This window comes from Bos javanicus, chromosome 18 (assembly GCF_032452875.1).
Source record: "Bos javanicus breed banteng chromosome 18, ARS-OSU_banteng_1.0, whole genome shotgun sequence".
In the NCBI taxonomy this organism is placed as follows: domain Eukaryota; kingdom Metazoa; phylum Chordata; class Mammalia; order Artiodactyla; family Bovidae; genus Bos; species Bos javanicus.
Window position 1 is genome coordinate 13,791,017 of NC_083885.1, and position 14,540 is coordinate 13,805,556.

Consider the following 14,540-nt stretch of genomic DNA (forward strand, 5'->3'; position numbering starts at 1 on the left):
GGGGCTCTGATGGCTACACAGGTTGTGGACGGTGAGTTCACAGGGAAGCAGATCCAGCAGGACCGGCACAGCCAGAGGTGCAGGGCCTGGGCGCTCCCAGCACCCGGGAAGGGACGCAGTCACAGCAGGGGTGGACGGCCACCTGGACCAGCCCGCAGATGCCTCGGTGCCCTGGGAGGGGGGCTTATGCAGCCCGTGGAAGGAGGGCCCCTGGGGCAGCAGTCTGCTGGGTCTCAGGAGGAGTGAGGGGGGTGGTGTCAGGATCTAAACAAAGCAGGGATCTTGATCGTGGATGGAGGGATGAATGGACAGACAGAGGGATGGATAGGTCGGCATGATGCATGCAACGGAAGGAACGACCTTTGGAGGAAGAGTCACAGTTTTTTTTTTACAGCATTTGTTAGGACACAGTCAATAAAGGACTTTTATGCAGAATGTATTTCCACAAAACTCCTACCAACCAACAAGGAAAAGAGAACCCAACAGAAAAAGGGGCAAGAGTTTTGAAAAGTCCCTCTCTCTCCACCCACTCCTCTCCTGGGAGTTGAAGGTGGATGATGCTTACATGTGCTCACAAAGACTGTTCCCCAGTTACATTCTCAGAGCCCTGTTGATTGTAACCTGTGCTGGAAGCCACATCTATGCAGACAGAATTTACACCAAAAATGTGGAAAGATCTTTCACGTGAAAAGATGCTCAACGTCACTGATCATTGTTGCTGTTCAGTTGTGTCCGATTCTTTGCAATCTCATGGACTGCAGCATGCCAGGCTTCCCTGTCTTCCCCATCTTCCAGAATTTGCTCAAACTCATGTCCATTGAGTCGGTGATGCCATCCAACCATCTCATCTTCTGTCACCCCCTTCTCCTCCTGCCTTCAATCTTCCCCAGCATCAGGGGTTTTCCAGTGAGTCAACTGTTTGCATCACTAATCATTAGGAAAATGCAAATCAGAATCACAAGATACCACTTCATACCCATCAGGATGAAAGTGAAAGTTGCTCAGTCATGTCCAACTGTTTGCGACCCCATACACTATACAGTCCATGGAATTCTCCAGGCCAGAATACTGAAGTGGGTAACCCATCCCTTCTCCAGCAGGTCTTCCCAGCCCAGGAATGGGACCAGGGGGTTCTCCTACATTGAAGGCAAATTCTTTACCAGCTGAGCTACCAGGGGGTCCTATTAAAAAACAAACAAACAAACAAACAGAAAATAGTGTTGGTGAGGATGTGGAGAAACTGGAAGCCTGGTGCTCTGCTGGTGGGAATGCAAAGTGGTGCAGCCACTGTGGAAAACAGCATGGCAGTTCCTCAAAAAATTAAAAGCATAATTAAATACCATATGATCTAGCAGTTCTATTTACTGCATGCGTACGACAGATGAGATGGCTGGATGGCATCACCGACTCGATGGACATGGGTTTAGGTGGGCTCCAGGAGTTGGTGATGGACAGCGAAGCCTGGCGTGCTGCGATTCATGGGGTGCAAAAGAGTTGAACACGACTGAGCGACTGAACTGAACTGAACTGATACCCCAAAAGAATTGAAAGCAGGGTCTCAGAGATATTTGTACACCTGTGTTCACAACAGCACTGTCCACAACAGCCAAGAGGCATAGCAACACAAATACCCACTGACAGATGATGGATAAACGAAATGTGGTCCATCTGTGCAGTGGAGCGTCCGCCCCCAGAAAGAAGGAAATTCTAACGCATGCTTCCACATGGATGAGCCTTGAGGATACTGTGCTAAGTGAAATAAAGCAGACACCAAAGGATAAATTCTGTATGGTTCCACTGATATGAGATCCCTGGAGCAGTCAGATCCATGGAGACAGAAAGCCGAGGTGGGGAGATGGGGGTATACCTAGTGGGGACAGTTTGGGGTTTTCAAGATGAAAGGGGCTCTGGGGACAGATGAGGGTGATGGAGGCACAGCACTGTGCATGTACTTGGTGCCACTGACCGGTGACCAGGACGGTCAGTCTTACCCCATGTGTATTTCACCACAATTATAAATGAAAGGTTGATGCATCTCACAGTGCAGAATGAGTGGAGCTACACACTGACTCCACCAGCACAGCGACCCTACTGACAACCTGCCGTGCCCATGGCTGGACTGGTCCCCAGGGCAGCGGGGCCACGCTGTGCTTCCTGTCAGGGTTCTGGTCCACAGGCGTGTCCAGGGTGTGGCAGTGTGGGGAGCTGGATGCCTCTGTGTGTCTGCCATACTTGGGAAAGATTTAATCGAAAGAAGGGCTGCCTTAGAATAAAGGACTGCGGTTCCTGGAAGCCTCAGAATACTGTCTTTAGTCGTCCATTGTCTCCAAGGGTCTCGAGAAGGCCCTCGTGGTCCCACATGGTCCACAGATTTTAAGGGGTGCCACCAGCCCTCCAGCAAAGAGCCGGGCTATTTTACAAACATGTCCATGCACATGCACACCACTGTTCTCCAGTTTAAAGATTAAAAAGGAACAAACAGCCTTGAAGAATGAGCGTGAGAAGGGGTCCCTGAAGCCCAGCCTCTGCCCGGCCTCTACATCTGTGGACTGGAGAGACGAGGCCCAGATGTTCCCACGGGCCATGGCAACCTGGAAACTATTAATTAGACCACAAGTGAGATAGGAGCCTGCAGTGTATTTGGCCTCCGCAGGCAGTTATTTTTTATGTTTCGCTGACAGTCCAAACGATCCTAGATAAATCAGAGGAGAGTGGTGGGAGCCGGCACACACCTGGAAAGGATGAACCCGTGGCTCCGCGAGCATGGCTGTGCTAGGAGGCCCCCGTCTGCTTCTCAAATGTGAAACCTCACCGGAGCGCAGGAAGGCAGGTTTTCGGGGCGCTCCAGATTCATGAGCGCTCGTTTGGACACTGGCTGCAGGTGAAGCGTGGAGAATCAGATTGGGCCCCGGACACCCACGGGCATGTGAGTCCTGCATGGGCTCCCGGTGAGGCTGGCAGCTGCTGGGCAGGTGGCTGTCACCTCCAGAGCCTCTCAGGCCTGGAACCTCTCAAATCCTCACGACTTGTCTCCGTCTCCACGACAGTCCTGAGGGAGGCACGAGTCTTTACCTTCATGTCCTAAAAGAGGCAGTGAAAGGCAGGGCGCAGGACCGGGCGTCTTCGGAAGCCAGTGCAGGGGCTGGGATGGAACCCGTCTCTTGCCTGTGAATCCAGTGCAGTTTTTAAGAGGCGTTTGTTACAGGCCATGATTCCTTCCTTCCTCCTAACCTGCAGGGACTGTGGATGGGAACCAAGAACTAGTGCGTTAGATGAGTCAGAGGAGTAATCGAGAGGCCAGGTGGGGGGAGACAATGAGGCAGAGGGGCCCAGACCATGAGCTGCTGGCTGGAAGGTCACAGGAAGACACAGGGCCAGAGGGGCTGGAGGAAGCGGCAGCAGAGGCCACAGAGGAGGGTCCAGTCCCGGGAGCCCTCCCCACCGCCGTCACAGAGCATCGTGGGGCCTCAGCTGGCCCCACACAAAGTAGTGAGGGGGCGCCCGTGGGGGAGGGGCAGTGATGTCACTGTCCCCCGAGTGACACCCCTTCCCAGGGACACTGCAGTGACCCACAAGAACATGCTAGAATCTGCTGCTGACTTAGCCATCTCCAGGGGGTACAGGGTAGAGAAATAAGGATGGTGTGATGGAAACCTTGCCGTAGAAACCTCGAGCCTGCCGATGACCGTCTATGCCCACGCCCGTTGGGGTGTGACTATGGGGAAGTGTGCACAACAAACGTAGGTGGGGGAGAGGGGGTTGGTGGGTCCCGGGACAGGCACCTGAGGGAGACCCCTGAGGATGGCGTGGGAGGGCCGTCCGGTGGGGCCCCTCACCCACCCCACCCCCATGCCCAGGGGTCTGGGTGTGGAGGTTCCTGAGGCCCGCACTGTCCCAGGGCTGCTGCTGCTTTTTTTTTTTTCGGTCGTGCTCAGTCTTTGTTGCGGGAAGCAGGCTTTTTCTCCAGTTGCAGTCAGGGGAGCCACTCTCCAGTTGCAACGGGCTCCAGAGCACAGGCCCAGTGGTTGTGGCACACAGACTTCGTTGCCTCGAGGCATGTGGCATCTTCCTGGACCAGGAATCGAACCCGTGTCTCCTGCGTTGGCAGGTAGATTCTTTACCACTGAGCCACCAGGAAGTCCTGGGGCCGCTTCCTGAGTGTCCCGTCTAAACCCTCGTGTGTTATTCACAGGGTCGGCTGGCGGCCCAGAGAGAAGAGCCGTGTGGAGCCGGAGAGGCGGGTGGACCGCACAGCCCTCGAGCGGAGATACCGGCCTGTGTCCAGGGATCACAAGGTAGGGGACGGCTTCCTTTTCTGTCTGGAGTTTGATTTGCCGCCACTTCCTGTCTTGTTTCACTTGTTCTTTATCGTTGCTGGTTATGTTGTGCGTGGTTAACGCTGAGCTGGTGTCCATAGGTAAGTCAGTTCTGTGTCCACGTGGCAGGTGCTTGGGTTGAGCCAGTGTCTGTACTCAGGTCAGGTCTGTGTGTGCGTCAGCAGGTGATTGTCTGTGTCCACACGCAGGCACTTAGTGTTGAGTCGGTGTCCGTACTTGGGTCAGGTGTGCGTCCTCATCAGCAGGTGGTTAGAGCTGAGCCAGTGTCTGAGCTCCAGTCAGTGTGGCACAGATCGTGGTTCCAGGTTAGTGCTGAGCTGATGTCGGCGCTCGGTTTGGGATGGTTGTGGATGAAGAGACGTGATCCACGCGTTTTGGTGGCTCTCACAGTGGACTGGGGACAGGACGCTTGTCTCATCTGAGGTGTTTGCTGGGAGGGGCTCAGAGGGCAGTGCTGGCTCTGTCCACGGAGAGGGAGGGGTGGCAGCGCTGGTGAGCCCTGGGTGAGCACTCTGCCCTTCACCCCAAGCCCCAGAAGGAAAAGCCGTGGTGATGCCCGGAGCCAGGCTGGGCATTGGTGCTCACCAGGGGCTGTGCTGAGAAGCCCCAGGGCCATCCCTGGGCCTGGCGGGGGAGCCTCCATGACCACCCGCGGGCCGTGCAGACAGTGAGCAAGGGCCTAACGCTAGGTGTCTGAGGTGGCCCTGCCCACGGCGGTCATCCCTGTGCCGGGCGAGCCCGCCTTGCACTCCCGGGGGGATGGATGCCGCTGCTCACTGTCTATACACCTGCCCTTGGAAAGTGGCTTCCTGGCTTGTTTCTGATCAGATCTGTGGGGTTGGGGGGTCCTCCCTGCAAGCCTCAAACAGAGCTGCTCCCTGAACTGCCAGGACCGCAGCATCATGGCTCATAACTCAGAGGGAAGGGGAGGGCCTGTGCAACTCTTTCAGGAATGCGGCCAACTGGTTATGTCACGAAATCTGCCAGCCTGCTTTCCCGTTCCTGGTGATTCAGGGCTCGGCAGCACGCACGGGTCATTTCAGCTCTGATGTTCACCAAGGCACACTCTGGGTGAGCAGCCGGGGGGAGGGGGAGGGGCACGAGGGACCCTTGGGTGAGGGACACAGCCTCTGTCTTGACAGGGTGCGGTCACTCGGGGGGTTGCCTTCGTCAAGCTCCTCGACAGGTACCCTTACAGTGTGTGTTTTGCACAGAAAATTTTCCCTAGAAAAACACAAGCTAACGCTGAAGTCTAGTTAGGGCAGTGCCGGCTGAAGTGTTCAGGGATGGTACATCAGGATGTCTGCCATTTTCCTCTGAAGTGCATCAAGAAGTAAGACGGATCCGCGGGCCGCTGGAGGGGTGGGACGTGACACATCAGCAAGGACACAGACGGCACAGGCTGCGACCTCAGCTGGCAAGTCCGTGGGCACTCCCTGCCACGCTTTCAGCTTGCCCGAGGCTGGGGAAGCAGGAGAAAGACTCTGGGCGGGGCCGTGGGGCCTGGTGTGTGGGCCATTGTGTGGCCCGCTGGAGTATGTGGGGTCTCTGTGGCTTCCCCAGGTGCCTTTTCTGCCACCTGTCCAGAGCCACAGTCTCAGGTGCGCTGATGGGCGGGGGCTCCTGGGGCCTTGGGTGGGGGCGCTGACTCCAGCCTGTGGTCCAGGCATGTGGACTCACAGCCCCGAGAGGCACCGTCCTTTCACCTCGGATGGTGCTCCGGGCAGGCCCGCCCCCCCAACCCCATCCCCTCGTGGAGGAGTTTGCGTTTCTTGATGACTGACGGGGTCCTCATCATCCCTCTAAGGACCGTCTGCAACCACAGGGCTGTCAGCAGCCCTGGCAGCGCCAAGGGAAGGTCGAGGGTTACCTGTGCTGACTAAGATCCCACAGCAAGACTGGGCTTGTTGTGGGGGCCCAGTCTAATGGGCAGCGTTACAGCCACCTCTGGCTGGAGAAGTCACCCTCTCCTGGCCCTGGGGCCCAGGGAGCTGAATTCTGTGACCCTGGAGTCACTGTGGCTGCCACCGGCGGCCAGAGACCATACTTGTAGAAATGGTTCTTTTCCTGAACTTTTAAATTTTATTTTGTTGTCCTTTTCCACATTCGAAGAGGTTGTTTTGAGCAAACCCAGAGAACAATCGCATCCACAGACTCTAAGCATTAGGAGGGCCGCTGGTTACACCCACGGGACAGTCCAGAGGCCGTGTGAGGCAGAACTGGGCCAGATCCCGACCTCCTGGCATCAAGGCCAAGGAGCTCAGCCGGGTCAACTTTGGTGACAGGTGACAGCCCACCTGAGGCAGCTTGGGCAGTAAGGGAGCTTGTTGACCCAGATGACGGACCCACCCAGGTGCAGGTACTGCTGGACTCTGAGGCCAAGTAACACCTTTGGGCTCTGGCTCTTCTTCGCCTGCCACGGCACTGTGCTTGGGCCACACATCACGAGGGCCAGGGGAGGGCCAGGCACCTGGTTGCACCAACCCGGTGGTCAGGGTGGAAGGGCTACCTGGCTGAGTTCAGGCCAAGTGCCCACTCCTGCATCTGGGCAGGGTCTGCTTTACCCACCAGAGGTTCTGAGTGGCGGGGCTGCAGCCACAGAAAGGGCCATAGCTGCAGGTATCCACAGCCCAGACTCCTAATCTGGCAGACACAGAGCTTCCTGCTGCCTCGCAGGAAGGCCCTGTGTCCCAGCATCACCCTCGGGGAACCTGTGATGTGGAACGCCAGCATTTCATCGTCTAATTTTGTCTTATTTCCGACCGTCTACATCTAATGCCTGGTGGTCCGGGTCAGTCAGCCGGATGGAATTCTTTTCCTGGGAGGCCAGGATCCTGGGGAGTGGGGACTTGTCCACATCACAGGCCCCTCCAGCTACTCCCTAAGCACCCATCCTTCCCCATAGAGCCCTTTACAGGTGGACTCAGGATTCAGCGCCCCCCACACACATACCTGACAGAACCAACCTGCTCCTCAGGGTCCCGGCTGGTGCATTGTGAAGAACTCGGTCCGCAGGTGGCGGTCGGGGCTTTCCACACCTGCCTGCTTGCCATGAGCTCACTCGGCACGTCCCGCTTCCCCATCTCCTACCCATCACACCTGTCTGTCCACAGAGCAGGTGCCCACATGCCATCCTCTGGATGCTGGGCACGCAGGGGCTGATCTGGGCTGTGGATGACAGCTGCCCCTCCCACACTCACCTGGCCTGGGCCCCTGCCAGGGCTGTGTCTTCAGAAGCTGTGGGGTGTCGGGGGGTGGACTTAGTGCCAGTGAGAGGCCGTTGCTCAGCTGGGCTGGGACGAAGGCACCCAGGACATGGGTGAGCTGCTGAGCTGGGAGGGAACGAAGCATGCCTTCATACCGACCATGGCTCACAGGCCGCAGCCCAGGCCTCATAAGGCCGTGTGGACTGGGCCCCTGCCCCCCCGTTTCCTGTGAGGGTGTATCTGATGCCGTAGAGTGGACACGTGCAAACGCTGGGCAGCGACGTGTAGAAGTACCCACAGCCCCCGCGCTGGCTGGCTCTTGTCAACCAAGTGGTGGCAGGACCGTCTCTCACTTTTCCTTCAGTTCATCCTGTTATCACTATTATAATGCACATACCTAGACCATGAAACAGGCCTGAGTCTTGTGCAGGAAAACCACGTCCCTCCCAGGGCGCCTCCCCGCGGCCCCACTGTCCTGTGTGATCAGGTTCCGTTCGTGGAGCTGACTCGGGCCCCCTGTCTCCCAGGACACTCGGGCGCTGCTGCTCTGGATGGCCCGTTTCAGGCACAGTGGTGCCCTGTCCACGCTAGGCCTCCTGGCCCACGGCGAACCCTGCCAGAGTCAGCACTGACCTCACAGGGGTCCCGGGCCACGGTTCCCAATTGAGTTTGTTGTATGTCATGATAGCCTTCCTTATTGCACAGTTTTGTTGCAAGTGTCTTGGGGGTTTTTTGGCTGGCTTGCTGTTCTACAGACCGACCCCCAGTGTAACCCCACACTCTCTCCCCAGCGTGTGAGTCTCCTAACAGAACTGCACGCGCACGCACACACACGGTCATCTGCCCATCGTCTCTCATCTGAGCCCTCTGCTGCTGCCGTTGGGGACGCATGTTCTCCGTGCCAGGGGCCTGAGGGAGGTTCCGGGAATCCCCTTCCTCCTGCAGGTGTCTCCACCCTCCTCCAGCGTTGGATCCCTTTCTTCCGAGATCCTTTCTTGGTTTACTTTCACTTTCTTGGTTTACTCCCTTGTGTTCCTGGGAGTAAAGTAAAGTTTACTCCTTGTCTTCCTGGAGTTCACCCTCCAGCAGCTTCCTGAGAGAAGGTGCCGGGGAGGTACGTGTCCATTTTGCTCTGTCGCTCAGGCTCCTTGGCGGCAGGACTTGCTGTTGATTCATCGTGAGCACCTTTGTTCACTGCATTTCTCTTGCCTGGAACATCAACTCCTTCCTTCCACCCATTCAAACAGCAATATTACTCAGCCATAAAAAGGAACTAAATTGGGTCATAGGTAAAGATACAGATGGACGAAATCTGTCAAACAGAGTGAAATAAGTCAGAAAGGAAAAAACACGTATGTGTTCATGTTTTTTACATAAACATGGTTTTATGTTTTATATATGTTTTATACATGTTGACACATGTATGTGAAGCCTAGAAAAATGGTACAGGTGAACCTAGTTCCAGGGATGAATAGAGACACAGACGTAGAAAATGCACGTGTGGACATAGCGGGGAAGGGGCAGGTGGGAAGGACTGGGAGAGTGGCGATGACATACACACAGCCGTGTGTGACACAGGCTGCTGGTGGGAAGCTGCTGTGTAGCCCAGGGAGCCCGGCCCGGTGCTCTGAGGTGACCTAGAGGGCTGGGGTGGGAGGGAGGAGATATATGTATGCATACAGCTGATTCACATGGTTGTATAGCAGAAACTAACACAACTTTGTGAAGCAATTATACTCCCCCCACAAAAAAAAAAAAATTCGCTCTTTATGGCTGGACTCAACAGCCACCTCCTCCAGGGAGCCTTCCGCACTTCTCAGTCCTTTCCTGTAACTCTGTGATACTTATTCTCTGCATCACACCATCAGCATTTGTACTCATGTCCGCTCATTAATTGAGCACCTGTTCCTTGAGCACTACAACAGGTGTTGGAGGACATCACGATGAATCTAAAACAAGGGCTCCATTGGCAACAGTCCTGGAATATCCAAGCAAGAAGGGACCCCTGGGACCACCCATGAAACCCCCAGTCGGGAGCCAGGAGCCTGAGACCCCAGGGTTACAGGACTTCTCGTCCTGCAAGGACCCAGCCTGGTCCCCTGACCTCTAGGCCCCTATTCTTCTGTGATGACAGCTGTCTACAGAGAGGGCAGATACGTGTAAACACCCCACCCCTGTGCCCTGGGGGCAAGTGTTACCTCACTTGTTTTACAAATGAGGAACCTGCGGCAGATATGAGCATCTTGTGACCAGTGGAACTGTGTCTTGCTCCGGTAGTTTGACCCCAAATGCAGGCACCTGCAGGCGAGCGTGTGCTGGCCCTCAGTCCTGCCAGCAGATTCCAGACATGCACCACCAGCCGACGTTCCCTTTGGACACATGGACCGAACGTGGGGCCTTCCAAGGCACGTGCGTGCTGTGGGTTTCGTGTGGCGGGGGCTTCGTGCAGCTCTGCCTCAGCAGGAACATCTCCCCCAGGACGAGGAAACCCCCTCTGTCATCTGAGCGTGGGACCGTCCGCCTGTCCAGAGCCTAGGGCTGCGTCAGCTTGGGGAACCGCTTGGGAAACCAACTGGTTCCCAGTCCCAGCCTCTCCCCCCGCCGCCCCCTGCAGAGCTGGGGCTCAGCAGTGGACGCAGGGGCCGGGCTGTGAGAGGCGGCTCCTCACAGAGGACGAGGCGAGACCGCAGACGGGAGCCTCGCCTTGGGCTCATTCACACCAGCGGGAGCCCATGTGTGCATGAGCCACAGCCCAGGCATCCGCCTGGCTCTGGACTTCCTCTGCAGCTGACAGATTTTCAGATGAAAGCAGAAATTTCCTGTGCCCTTGATCTCGAGGTTGTCTCCTGGACGCATCCCTCTTCCTCTTCAGCTGGGCCGTGGAGGGGACAGAGGAGCAGTTTTGGAGGACAGTGTGGGCAGGTGCCTGCCTCGGTGGGTGGGGAAGAGCCTCTGTCACAGACCCGGCTTGGGGGGCAGCGTGCACGGGTGCGGTCCCCGTGAAGGCCAGCGTCACCTGGGCCTGTGCGTCTCCTCCTTCCTGGGAGGCTCCCAGGAGCTCCAGGCTCTGTTCTCTCATACACACGCCCATAAATAACTGTGGGAATGTAAACAGCCTGGCCCTGAGGTCCTGCCCCAGAGCGGGACTGCTGACATGGGGCCCCGCAGCACCCCCAGCCCCACCCGACTCTGGAGTCACGGAAGCGCCCCAACTTGGCACCGTCTCGGGGCTCCGCACCCGGGGTTTCCCGGCACATGTCTGCTGGACAGATGGATGAGTGAATGAGCGAGCCAAGTCACGTCTGCCGGGCACCCGGCTGCTCGTGACCCTGACCAGACGTGACCTAGTGGATGCTGGGTCAGCCCTGTTTTCCTGGCCTGTCCGTGCTGCCGTTCCTGCTGCAGATGTGGATGCATGGTGGGCCACCCCTCACTTAGCAGCCCCTCTGGCCACCTGGCCATCCCCATCATCCGTCACCCCATCATCCATGCCCCCCATCATCTGTCCCCACCATCATCTGTCCCGGCCATCCTGTCTCCCCCCACCCCTATCATCCATACCCCGCTTCATCTGTCCCCCCCATCATCCATCCCCCCCCATCATCCATCCCCATAATCATCCGCCCCATCCTCTGTTCCCCTTGGTCCCATTATCTGACCCCCTCATCATCCGTGCCCCCCATCATCTGTCCCCCCATCATCCATCCCGGCCATCCTCTGTCTCCCCCCACCACTATCATCCATACCCCAATTCATCTATCCCCCCCAATCATCCATCCCCATAATCATCCGCCCCATCCTCCATCCCCCCTGGCCCCATTATCCGACCCCCCCCATCATCCGGCTCCTCATCATCCGGCCCCCCATCATCCATCCCCCCCCATCATCCTTCCCCCGTCATCTATCCCCCTCATCCCCAGACCCCCATCATCCATCCCCCCATCATGGGTGTTGGGGGCATGAGGCCCACATCCCAGGTCAGTGAGGTCGAGGAGCCAAGGCTCTGCCCTCAGGTTCTGGAAGGAGTTTGGAGACCATGAACAGGGTCTGGGTGCGGGGTCACAGGCAAGGGTGGGGAGATGCAGTGAGTGTGAGCGAGCAGAGTTGGGTGTGGGGCTGGGGCTAGGGAATGAGCTGGCAGACATCCCAGAGGCAGAGGGGGGCCAGAGAAGGGGGCAGCTGCTAACAGGCCCCTGGCGAGGTTTCAGGACATGGCACCATTGCTCATTTCCAACCAGGGCCGGGTGGTCCAGGGCACAGGAGGTGGAGGAGCCCTGGGGCTCAAGTGTGACCCTGGAACCGGCAACCGAGGCTCCCCCGGCCTCGGCTCACCTGTCCATGAAAGGGCTGTCCCCGCCCCTCCCCCAGCCCCAGGCTGTGGCGAGAGACCAGCGGACTCTGTGTGTGATGTGCTTGGCTGGAGAGCCCTGGGTGGGGTGAGGCGTGGTGAAGGCCACAGCCGGGAGCCATCACAGGAAGGCTTAGAAGAAGACCGAGCAGGCACCAAATCGGGCTGAGTATAGGGGGACAGGGAGGCGAGACCCTGCCGCACTCCCTCCCACTGTGTACCGGCGAGCGTGTCTGCTGCTTGAGGAACGCCCAGTGTGTCCAGTCACCACCTCAGCCACTGTGTCCGTGGATTGGCTGCTTCCAGCTTGTGTTATGAAATAAATTTCTTTTTAGCTGAATTTGATCCAACCCCCTCTGAACTTCAGTTCCCTGGTCCTGGGTCCTCTATTTGAAACTGGCCCTGGACACAGTCTTTCTGAAAGGCGTCATGGCAGCTCCAGCCCAAACGTCCTGGAGTCTTCCTCACCTTCACACAGAATGATGGAGGTCAACAACAGGGCCGGCCAGCATCCAGAGACACAAACCCAAGTCCCTTTCAACTCATGCACTGACTGAGGCCTGTGGCTGGACGGACAGATGGACTGAAGGATTGATCAGTTGACTGGTAAATTCACTGATGGATTGATGGTGAACCAATGGGTGCATGAATGGCTAGACGGGTGGATAAATGGGTTTGTGGGTACATGGATGTGATGGATGGACTTATTCACTGAAAACAGACAAGGAAATTATTATTCACCCCCACCAAGCTTCTGGCCTCTCTTCAGGCGTCTCTCTCACCTGAGGAGGTCTGCACTGGCCACTTCTTTCCCCAGATCTTCGTAAGGGCGTGCTGTTTTCCTCTCATCCTAAATGGTCACCTCTTCTGGGTTCTTCCCCAGTCCCTCAGGGAGACCAGCATTAAACAAATGACCGTGTGGGTCAAGATGCGGCCCTGAAGGACAAGATGAAGGCTGCCACGAGCCAGTGATCAGGGTGGTCGGGAGCCTCCTCTGGGCCCTAAAGCTGGATTCATGCTAAGCGAAGGGCAGGGGATGCAGGTGGAGGGGGCCGCATGCAGGGCAACCAGGAGGCCTTAATGTGAACCAAGAAACAAGGATCTGAGTGCTCTTCCCCGCCCTCCCTCCTTTTGTTCCTTACTTCCTTCTTCCCTTCCTCCCTTCCTGCCCTCTTTCCTTCGTCAAATATTTGCCTCGTGCTGTCTCCATGCTCCCCCTGTGATTTAAGTGCGTAAGCGATGTCTTCCGTGTCGTGTTGCAAACCCTCCCATTCAACGCCCATCGGATGCCTTTGCCTGAATCTCTGGGTGTCATGCTCTGTGAAGGACGAGGCCACCCTTTCACAAAGCCTTTCCCACTAAAACTGACCCCTTTCCCAGACACTTTTACCAACATGCCCAGTTCCTCAATGGACTGTAATACCTAAGCCTAGGGTTTCCCGTCTTTGTAGATCAGATCAGATCAGATCAGATCAGTCGCTCAGTCATGTCCGACTCTTTGCGACCCCATGATTCGCAGCACGCCAGGCCTCCCTGTCCATCACCAACTCCCGGAGTTCACTGAGACTCACATCCATCGAGTCAGTGATGCCATCCAGCCATCTCATCCTCTGTCGTCCCCTTCTCCTCCTGCCCCCAATCTCTCCCAGCATCAGAGTCTTTTCCAATGAGTCAACTCTTCACATGAGGTGGCCAAAGTACTGTAGATCAGTGTGAGTAAATATCTGTTTGTTCAACGGACAAGCAAGGGGATTTGGATAAAGGAGTAAATTTACACCAAAGACGGTTGTTTGTGCAGGTCTCAACACTGGGAGCATACAGAGAAGACGGGATTATTTCTGAAGGATAAGCACTAAGTCTTTGTAAAAACTGAAGAGTGATTTTCCATCAAGTACGGCCTGTGCTCATGGGGTCATCACCATGACCAGTGACAGCTGCCCGACCCCGGGATGGGCAGGGTGAGGGTCCGAGGAGGATGCTGGTGGGTTTTGCTGTCCCCGCTGCTCGCGAGTTGTGTGGTGATGGCTCAGTCGCCTCTGGGCTTTGATCAGAGCTGCCGTCTCACAGCACTGATCTGTGGTGCACAGATCACATCGCCCTGTGACCACCGCCCAGTCAGTCCCAGAAACAAGGAGGCGGCAGTGCCGGCAGCCCCAGCCCCTCTCTGCTCAGGGAGGGGTTTGCTAAGCCTCACCTTGCACTCCGCAGAGGATATTGAAGGGAGGGGAGTGAGCCACCACACCCCGGTGCAGGCTCTTCCTCCAGCAGCAATTTCTTCCACCCACTGAGAGCCGCCCTCGTGGCCCCCGATGTGGGGCAGGATCCCCGAGGACATGGAGTTGAGCAGATGTCCTCCATTAGAGGGCCCAGGGAGCTGTGGGCGAGCTGGAGACGCCTGGGTGGGATGGGGCACATGTGGGAGGCCCACGGGCAGGACAGTGCTGGTGGGGCCGGTCGATGCGGCTGCCTCCAGGGGCCGTGGCTCCAGTTGGATCAGAGGCGCACAGAACACCAGGTGATGTGCTCGACCAGCACGTCTAGCAAGCATTTCTCTGGAGAAGGGGCAAGGACCACGGGGCCCAACCCTGGAGCTCTGGACACTGTGAGAGACACGTGTCATGTCTGCGATGAGCTGAGGGAGGCTGGTCT

At 56.9% G+C, this 14,540-nt stretch overlaps 1 protein-coding gene across 1 annotated transcript in view; it reads left to right on the plus strand.

Annotated features, from left to right (window-relative positions):
- ZNF469 (zinc finger protein 469) overlaps positions 1 to 14,540 on the plus strand; it is a 251,781-nt gene that overhangs the window by 122,582 nt on the left and 114,659 nt on the right. Inside the window, exon 3 of the mRNA XM_061386968.1 lies at positions 4,193 to 4,295. The gene's annotated coding sequence lies outside the window, so the exon portion shown is untranslated. The remainder of the gene's footprint in view (positions 1 to 4,192; positions 4,296 to 14,540) is intronic.